This window comes from Gekko japonicus, unplaced genomic scaffold, assembly GCF_001447785.1.
Source record: "Gekko japonicus isolate JY-2015 unplaced genomic scaffold, Gekko_japonicus_V1.1 scaffold414, whole genome shotgun sequence".
Lineage (NCBI taxonomy): Eukaryota > Metazoa > Chordata > Lepidosauria > Squamata > Gekkonidae > Gekko > Gekko japonicus.
This window is the reverse complement of record NW_015162491.1, coordinates 41166-50383: the sequence shown is the minus strand read 5'-3', so window position 1 is coordinate 50383 and position 9218 is coordinate 41166.

Here is a 9218-nt window from a genome sequence, read left to right as displayed (position 1 = left end):
TTCCCTTCCCCTCCCCACAACAGACACCCTGTGAGGTAGGTGGGGCTGAGAGAGCTCTGACAGAAACTGCTCTTTTTCAAGAACAGCTGTGCCAGAACTATGGCTTGCCCAAGGTCATCCAGCCAGGTGCAAGCAGAGGAATGGGGAATCAAACCCAGTTCTCCCAGATTAGAGTCCGCGCACTTAACCACTACACCAAAAGAGAGAAGATAGACTCCATTTTCAAGGCTAAAAAGTTTTTGCGGCGTCAGCTTGGAACAGAGGAAGAGTCTAAGGAGGAAGAAACGAAATCTAGTGACTCTGCTACCTCTGGAATGGAAGAGGACTCTGCTACAGAAACGGGTGCAGGACCTGCCAAAGTTGTCTACGATTTTAGAGACAGAAAGTCGAAGTAAACACAGAAGGACTCGGAAATTGGCCTTTTGAAGCGAAGAACATGAAGATGATCAGAAAGTTTTCTCATAACAACTAACATAGCAACATATAAACATGGAAGGTGAGCAGGAACTCTACAAGTATATTGTGATACTAACACTTTGTGGTACTAACATTTACACTAACAGAAATAAGATCTCCTCCTCTTGGGTTCTTAGTTTAGTGTGGTTATCTTTCCTTTATCCCTCGTTGTAGTTTCCCTCCCTAATTTTCTTTGTAGTTTGTAGTTTAATGCAAAATAAAAATACCCCTTCAGAGGTTTTAAAAAAAGAGATAGAGAACATGGCCAAAAAACCCTTCCCCTATGGTTGTATGCTCCCCCCCCCAAAAAAAAAACCCCTCCTGTTAAAGGCTGGAAATGGTATAGAATGGTATGCAATATGACATGGGTGAAGAAATGGAAAAGGAGAATCAGTGGAAATCCTACCCTTGAATGAACAGCGTTCATTAATGAAAGGGGGGATTTGAGCCCATTCCCCCTTTCACAGGTATTTCAACCTTGCCCTCTTCCCTCCCTCAGACGCAGGATTTCTCCTCCATTTTTCTCTTCCTTTCTAAGCAGACTCCTTATCTATTTTCTTCTTTCCTGAAGATCTATGGCTGTCCCAACCTGTAACGTTATTGTATTTTTATGCTGGCTCAGTTTGGGAACTTGAGGGAAGAGACAAGATCACCCTTTTAACTTCTGAAATGACCCACAAGAGGATTTATAACATTAAAAAACAAACAAAATATTTCATTCAACGTAGAATGAAAAAGATCAGGTGAAATCAGGGATAAAATGTCTGAGGTAAATCAATAAGAACTCTGACATAACTTAATATTTTCACAAACTACAGTTCATATGTTCCCAGCAATTGAGTTTTACATTTTTCACACAGTCTTAGAATATTTGAGATGAAAGGTTTTTGTTTCAATGTTTCCTAAAAACTCCAGTATACTTTCTTGAGTTTAACTGACTCTTCAGGTTTCAGAAGTCAGGGATATACTACCAAGCACCCAAATTCCTTCTCTGAGCACATCATGGATCACTACACTCTTCAGAGCTATCTATCTTTCAGTTGGGCAGGGAATCTCTTCTCTAACTAGATCTATCTGCTGAGAAATGCACTAATATTTGTGTTTGTGGACTGATATCTGCTGATACATTATATGGATTGTACACACACATACCCTTGGCGCACGGAAAGCCATTTGCAATCATCTGTTGTGAGAGGTCTTCACATAGAGGATGTTTGTTGCCTGCATTTCATGTTAATGAAGCTGTAGATACACAAAAGCCTGGCCTGAGGGAAAGGAGCACATTTCGCCATTGTTAGCAGGAATCGCAGTTTAAAAAGATAAGCAATCCCCCATTGCTGAAGGACTTCATGCCTGACCAGATGGCTTGTCCTGAGCTAGAGCTAGTATTTCAATATTAGCCCAACCCGTAAAGGTGCTGCCCCTTACTACATGCACCAATGAGATGCAGGGATGGGACAGACTACAGATAGGTGGGATCTCATCTTGGCAAGGTTGCCACCCGCCCCAAAGATTTCACTATAAAAAGCGAGGACCATGCATTGGGTTTTGGCTAGCCGCATTCCCTTTCATCATCCTCTGTCTTCTTTCATCCCCTAAAGCCCAGCTTACTATCAAAGAACCCCTATTGTCTACTTTTGATCTCTTGGACTGAAGCCAAAGAGATCCACACTAGCTGGCTGGTTCTAGCAGTGTGATTTAGCAAATACCCTAGGTACTAATTTCTTACCCTCCAGTTCTTCATTGCAACAGACAAGACTTCAGGAAAGATAAGCATTAAACCGTAAACCTACCTACCTCCTAAGTAAAAGGAAACTATTTTTCTATTTCTGTAACTCTAAAGGAACTTGATTGTATGTGTGTATGATTCTGTTTTCGTGTGTATGTGATTTTGATACTCTTCAGTAAAGAACAAACTGATTGGAATTCACCAGTTTCGTCTCCATGACTGGGACACTGTGGGGTAGACAGAACCTTCGTAAACTTTGGCGGGAACCCTCATTAAATTTAGTCTGCCATCTGTTGTAGATAAAACAGATTGGCTAACATATCAATTTTCCTGGCCTGAATGGGGGACTTCACTGATCACCCACTCCTCCTTGCCAACCTTCCCAGTCCTCAGTCAGTATGAAACTGTTTTCAGCCAAAGTTAAACTCTCCTCAGCCAGAGTTAAACTTTCCACAGTCAGGGCTAAACTCAAACTGAGTTCTCTTCAGCAGTATCCTTCTGCTCAACTGATGCTAACCAATCAAATTCCTTTGAACAACCTATCACACAATGTTCTATGGCTCTGTGAGGCACTAACCCTTCACAGTCCTTCATATGTTTATACAGCACTTATGAGCTTTTAAAGTGCAGTCTGTCACAAAAGTAGCCCTCACACATCATCTATACTACTACCAAGGGTCTCATATCGTCACAAGAAGCTTTTCTAGGGGAGCAGAAACTGTGAAGTTATGACCCCCCAAAAAATCCCAGACATTGTACTACATTGGAGATATCGGGGGGGGGGGAATACTTCTTGAGGTTTTTTCCAGAAAATATTAATTAACAGAAACATCACTAAGGGCTCTGAAGAAATACAGCCTCTCCCTTATTTCACAGAAAGATGACATAACATTCTACACAACTAATGTCTGTTATTAAATATGTCTATTATTAAATATCATACCGATATTGGAATTAAGGAATATCAGTATATACCAATATTTTTTGGGTTTGGCATACCCAAACCTGAAAAATACTGATTTTGTGTGTGTGTGTGTACACTAAGTGGAACTACAGGATGAAGAGGAAATTTCCCGTTGTCCCACCCACCCACAGTAGTATACTGCACTGTAAATACAATGACATGGGGGTGGTTGCAGGGGGGGGTCACTTGCCCTCCCCCCCATGGACAGACAAGGACACAACTTGATAATAGTCAGATTAGCTGCTGCTTTTTACTGTGCACACAAATGTTGGCTACTTTTTTAAAAAAGTGATTGTGCTCAAGTTTTGCCAGTACTTTCATTTCACTTAACATCTTGCTAGGAATTTTCTTGTCAAAGACCATGAATAAGAAAATGGACAGCTGCTTATTGCTACAGTAACATCAGAACAACAGCACAAGCAGAAACTTGAACAGAAGCCAAAGCAGTACAAAGAGGATAATAAGCCAAGCTGCATACTGATGGGAGAAAGGAACCAAAAAGACTCCATTTTTTGTCTTTAAAAAAACCTTAAAATCTTTGTATCTTCCTGAACTTTTCTTGAACTCTGCTAGCATCATAGGAGATGTTACGTTAAGAGGGTATGTGCCTGCTTTTACTTTGATTAGTGCAATACTCAATAAGATAAACTAGTGCCTGTAGAGACTGCTCTGACCTAGACCTCAGAGATAAGATAATGGGGTAGGAGATGCGGTCATAACCACAACCAGATGTCTGCTATCTTTAGGGTTAGGTTGCCTTAGTAACTAAGTGCTGGAATGTGCCTACTAAGTTACCTTAGTAACTAAGTGCTGGAATGTGCCTTAAAAACGTAATTGGCAAACGTAGTAAATGATACTGAAAACGTAGTGAATATGTCATGAATACGTCAAAGAGTAACTGGAGATAGAAGATGATACTATACAATGCATTGCTTGCCTGTTAGAACTTTGGAGAACCTGTTTCAGTGTCTGGACAGACGCTCTCTCTGCAGTTTGAACTACTTAATAAATTCTTTTCTGCTGATGTCCAGTGTCTCCATGGAACCCCTTGTTTGGGACCACTGAGAATTCCCCCATCAATACACAATCTCTTTTTGTGCCATACATAATAGACATTGGGAGGGGCAGTGGCTCAGAAACAAAGCACATGCTTTGCATTGCATGTTGATGACCTCAGGCCGGCATTTCCAGTTGAGATGTGTCAGATAACTGGTGCCAGAAAACACTTTTCTCAACCTGGGAAACCAAACAGCTAATGCCAGTCACAGCAGAGATGAGCCAGATAGACTAATCATTTGAATATATGACAGCTTCACCTCTTTTTAAGATTATTTACACCATCGTAACCATACTGTCTTTTTTTCCCCAACCCTTCCCCAATTTTCATTTTCAAAATGGCTGGCATGGGGGGCAGGGACAATTACCAAATGTTGAGAGGATATAGGCCAAGCTTACTCGTATGACATCAGCAGTTTCATCCTAATAGGCACTTCCTGCATGTACAAGATGATGGTGCCTATTGTACTCTTCTAAAGAATCTTCCCTTCTATACTGAGGACATGAGAAAAAGCCAGGAGGACTGGTTCTTTGTTTTGGGCAAGAGATGCTGTTTGGATTCAGTTTCCAATGAAAATGGAAGGATTTGACCAGACACTAGGAGAGGTTTCTAAGCATCGTTACTTAAAGTCTGTGCCTGTGGTCAAACAGATGGGATTCACCTTGCCAGGATCAGCTTAGAGCTTTGCTAATAAGTCAGTTGGAAGGGAGCAACCTGAAGATCCCCATTTTTCCTGTTCCAGTCTAACCGTTTCAGAATTGTTTCAACACCTCATCATCAGTCCAGAATCTCTAATTTGCAACCATGAACTTAAACAACCACTTGAAAAACTTCTATTAAAAAATTCTAAAACGGACTAATACAGCCAAACTGGAGAAGATCGATTTCTCTCTTAATTTGAAATTGTTTCTACATGACAAGTAACTTTAATTGGTCAACAACAATAAATTTATTCACAGCAAAAGCCAGCACTCTAATACAACAAACTAACTCAAACTAAATTCATACATATATAAAATGAATATCAAATAGAGCATGCATGTATCAAATAGAGCATGCATGTAAACTTTAATTGGTCATTTTCAATGGAAATCACTTATATCCAATGTTCCCTCTAAGTTGAGTTAGTGTGAGATAGCTCAGTTTTTTAGCCTCCGGCTCACAGATTTTTGTCTTAGCTCAGGAAGGATGGTTCCAGAGCAAACTAATTTATTCAGTGGCCAAATCTCTCACTCACAACTTTAATGCCAGTAGCTCGCCAATTAGAATTTTTGCTCACAAGACTCCACAGCTTAGAGGGAGCATTGCTTATATTCACAACTGTAACAATAATTTATTGTAGATGTTAAAGGCTGTCAAAGTACACTCAACATAGAAGAAGAGTTGTTTTTATACCCCACTCGTCACTACCCGAAGCAGTCTCAAAGCGGACTACAATCGCCTTTCTTTCCTCTCCCCACAAGAGATACCCTGTGAGGTAGGTGAGGTTGAGAGCGTTCTGAGAAAATTGTGATTGGCCCAAGGTCACCCAGCAGGCTTCATGTGAAGGAGTGGGGAATCAAACCCAATTCTTTATATTAGAGTCCGCTGCTCTTAATCACTATACCACACTGGCTCTCAAGCACAGAGTAATAAAAGTGCAGTAAGCCCTAGCTGTTTGGCAATTATCTGTACATTATAGTAGTTAAAAACCTGGCCTGAACTGCTAAACCAACTCTTTGATCTGTCTCAAGAGTCTTCAGTACATATGTCTAATAACTAAGACACAAATGAGTCAGTGGCAACAAAGCAGTACTACAAAACCACATGAGCTGTAGTATCAAGAATAAGAAGAGTTCCAAAGTAAATATTAGGATTTCAGCACTATCAGATAAAACATTCTCATCATGAAAGATGATGCTTTCCTGTGAAATCATGACAGCGAAACACAAGCCATTTTTCCCCCAGAATAGAACTGTAGAATGGTAGTCTGCACCCAGCTTTGTTTTAACCCCACCATTCCTTAAAACAGGTGTCAAACTCATTTGTTACATGGGCCAGATCTGACATAAATGTTACTTTGTCGAGCCTGGCCATGTCTGCCATAAAATGTAATGCAGGTACCAAAGATACCAACTTTATAAATGGCACAGGCCAACCCAGTTAACAATATTACTTTTTACTCAAAATACAAAAAAAACCCAAACACAATTGATTCCTAGGAGTCAAAGCAATTGTTTTACTGGGGAAACCACAAAAGCCCCCATAAATGTATTTAATCATATGCAAGACTAGCTTTTCCCCCGAGTGATATTATACCCGCCTCCTAGCCATTTTCATTTCTTGAAGGCTTCAACCATACACACCTCAGAATGTGTGCCCATGCACTTCCCTCCCAAGAACCCTCCAGCCTTCCCTCTCTTACACCAGTCACTCGCAGGCTGGATAGAAGCCATGGCCGGGCCAGTTGTGGCCCCAAGCTTTAATTTGACACCTCTGCCTTAAAAGGAGAAAGAACAGTTCCCTTAAAGTGAGTGTTTCAGGAAAATATTACAACTTTATGGGTCCAAAAGATATCTCAAGTCAAGACAGTCATTAAACATGGTGCATGCTTGCAGGTGTGCTTACAGCTACCAAAGTAATGATTTTTCATGATCGTGCTGAAGACAACCAGTGTTATAATGAGGTCTCATTTTCGAGAAGATAATAGAATCATTCAGCTCTCATCACAGAACTGAAAACCCTCAACCAACAGAGATAGGCAACAACAACTTTAAGAGTTAGAATGATCCTCTAGACTCATGACAAGGAGATCAAGATAAACATAAACCTGGATAACTGATCCTAAGAGACTCGGAGTACAGGATCTACTTGGGAAATCTTACCTTGGAAGGTACCCAAGGCAGAGAGAGTTTTCAGAAAGGCAGTACTACTGGAGGCAGGGTTTCAGTGAGTTAATGGCAGCTGTGTCTTCTGGGATCTCCCAGGGATGCAGCTCGCAAACCAGCAGTTAGAGAGGGGGTGCAAATGTTTCCGTCCCCGGGGGCCCTTGTGAATGGTCTCCAGTCATGGAGCGCTGCCTCTTTCCCGGCACGCTGTCAGGAAATTGACGGTCCTTTGCTCCAATGGTCTCTCTGCTATGTTCCAGCAAGGACTAAGCTACGCACACCCCATCAAGCGAGTGGAGGTCGAGCGGCAAATAAGCATATCTGTCGGCAAGATCGACTTGATCTACATATGAAGAGTGAGTAAAGTTGAAACGAAACAACAAAGCGAAACCCCCCAGGGGAAAAGCAAGGGGGGAGAGGAGACTCTCCGCCGCTAAGAACTGTTTATAAGCATTACGGAGGTAGAAGAGGGGGGGGCATATTTAAAAGCGGCAATGGACTATACGGAGAGATTCCAGGAGGCAGTTAAACGTTGAAGCAAGTTTTCGGGACTTTGGCAAACTTTGTAAAAGTAAGCATACTTAAAAATGGCGACGGACAACGTAGTAAGAGCAACAAGCAATATCCAAGCTTTCTTCAGGAAGTGGAAGAGCTGCTGGTTAACCATGTGACCAGAAATAATCATAGACTCTTGCAAACTGTGTCTTAAGCCTTTGTCCCCTCTTGGTATAAACGAGGTACTATGCAAGAACTGTGCTGCATGTCAGCTGTTGCTTTTAAAAGGACTGTGTTAATATTGGAGAAGCGTCTAACCAATGATCATAGGGGCTTCCAGGATCGAAGAGGAGAGTCAAATGGGCATTTGCAATTCAAAGGGCCTGTATGCAGACCATAAGCAAGGCTTAAAGCGAAGGAGTATCCTCCATGGTTATATCCTGATTAAGTCTGCTGGGCAATAAGGTGACAAGACTCTCTTCAAGTTGGGCAGTGAAAAGCAAATTGGAACGACCCCTATGATTGAAGGCAAGAATTTAAGTAGAACAGTCCTGGAAAAAGGAGAAGGGACTTGGTTTTGAGATGGTCAGTTCCTGATACAGCAAGATAGTGTCACAGGGAAGAAGAAAGAGGAAAACAGCAATGGAAGAGAAAATGAGTTTGTGTTATATCTACTGAGGAAGACTTATTGTTAATTTGCTTTTAATGGTGGAGGGGAAAATAATGGTTAAATGAGAAGCCATTGTTCCCTGTAATTTGTGTCTAAGTTAAATAGTGATTCTCCTGGACTACTCTTAATATAGTCAGATTTGTTGGGATGTTTTCACAAGCGATGATGATGATTGATCACTCTCAATGTTAAAAAAAAGCTTTTTACTATTGTTAAGCAAATTTTTACAAGGTGTATGTGACCTCCAACCCTTGGGTTTTTAGTGGGTTTTCTTTTCTTTCTCCTACAGTGTGTAGATTCCCTCCCTAATTTCGTTGTAGTTTTTAGTAAATGCAAATAAAAAATCCCCTACAGGGGGCCATAAAAAAAAAGAGGCAGTATTACTTACGTATCACAACCAGTTTAGCACCCAAAGTTAAGTCCAGTAGAAACCAACAAGATTTTGGGGGTATGAGATTTTCAAGAGGCAGATCTGATGAAGGGAGCTTTGACTCTCAAAAACTCATACCTTAAAATTCTTGTTGGTATCTAAGGTGCTACTGAACTCAAATCTAGCTGTTCCATTGCAGACCAACATGGCTAATCTCTGAAACAATTTGTCACCCAGTTTCCCTCACATATTTTTATTTGGGGAAGAATCAGAACCTTCTCAGAGGCCCAGAAGAGTTCAAGACAACCTGGTGAATTCCATCTTAAACTTCCTAGTCCTTTGGGATCAAGGAATTGGGGTGCTGAAGACACAAAGGCACCAGGGACATCTTTTCTAGGACCTCACAGAAGACAAGTTGTGCCCAATTCAGTCCTATGAGAAAATAATTCCATAAGTGGTGGCATTTTAATATTGGTATTATAAAATTGTTTTCATACATTAGTAGTTGTTCAAAAGTTGTGATATTTCTTAAATCCAAAGTAGGTGTTATGTCTGGGGACAATTAGCTAGTAGCCAGTATGCTGAGATGAGCAAGAAATCTGCAATACCT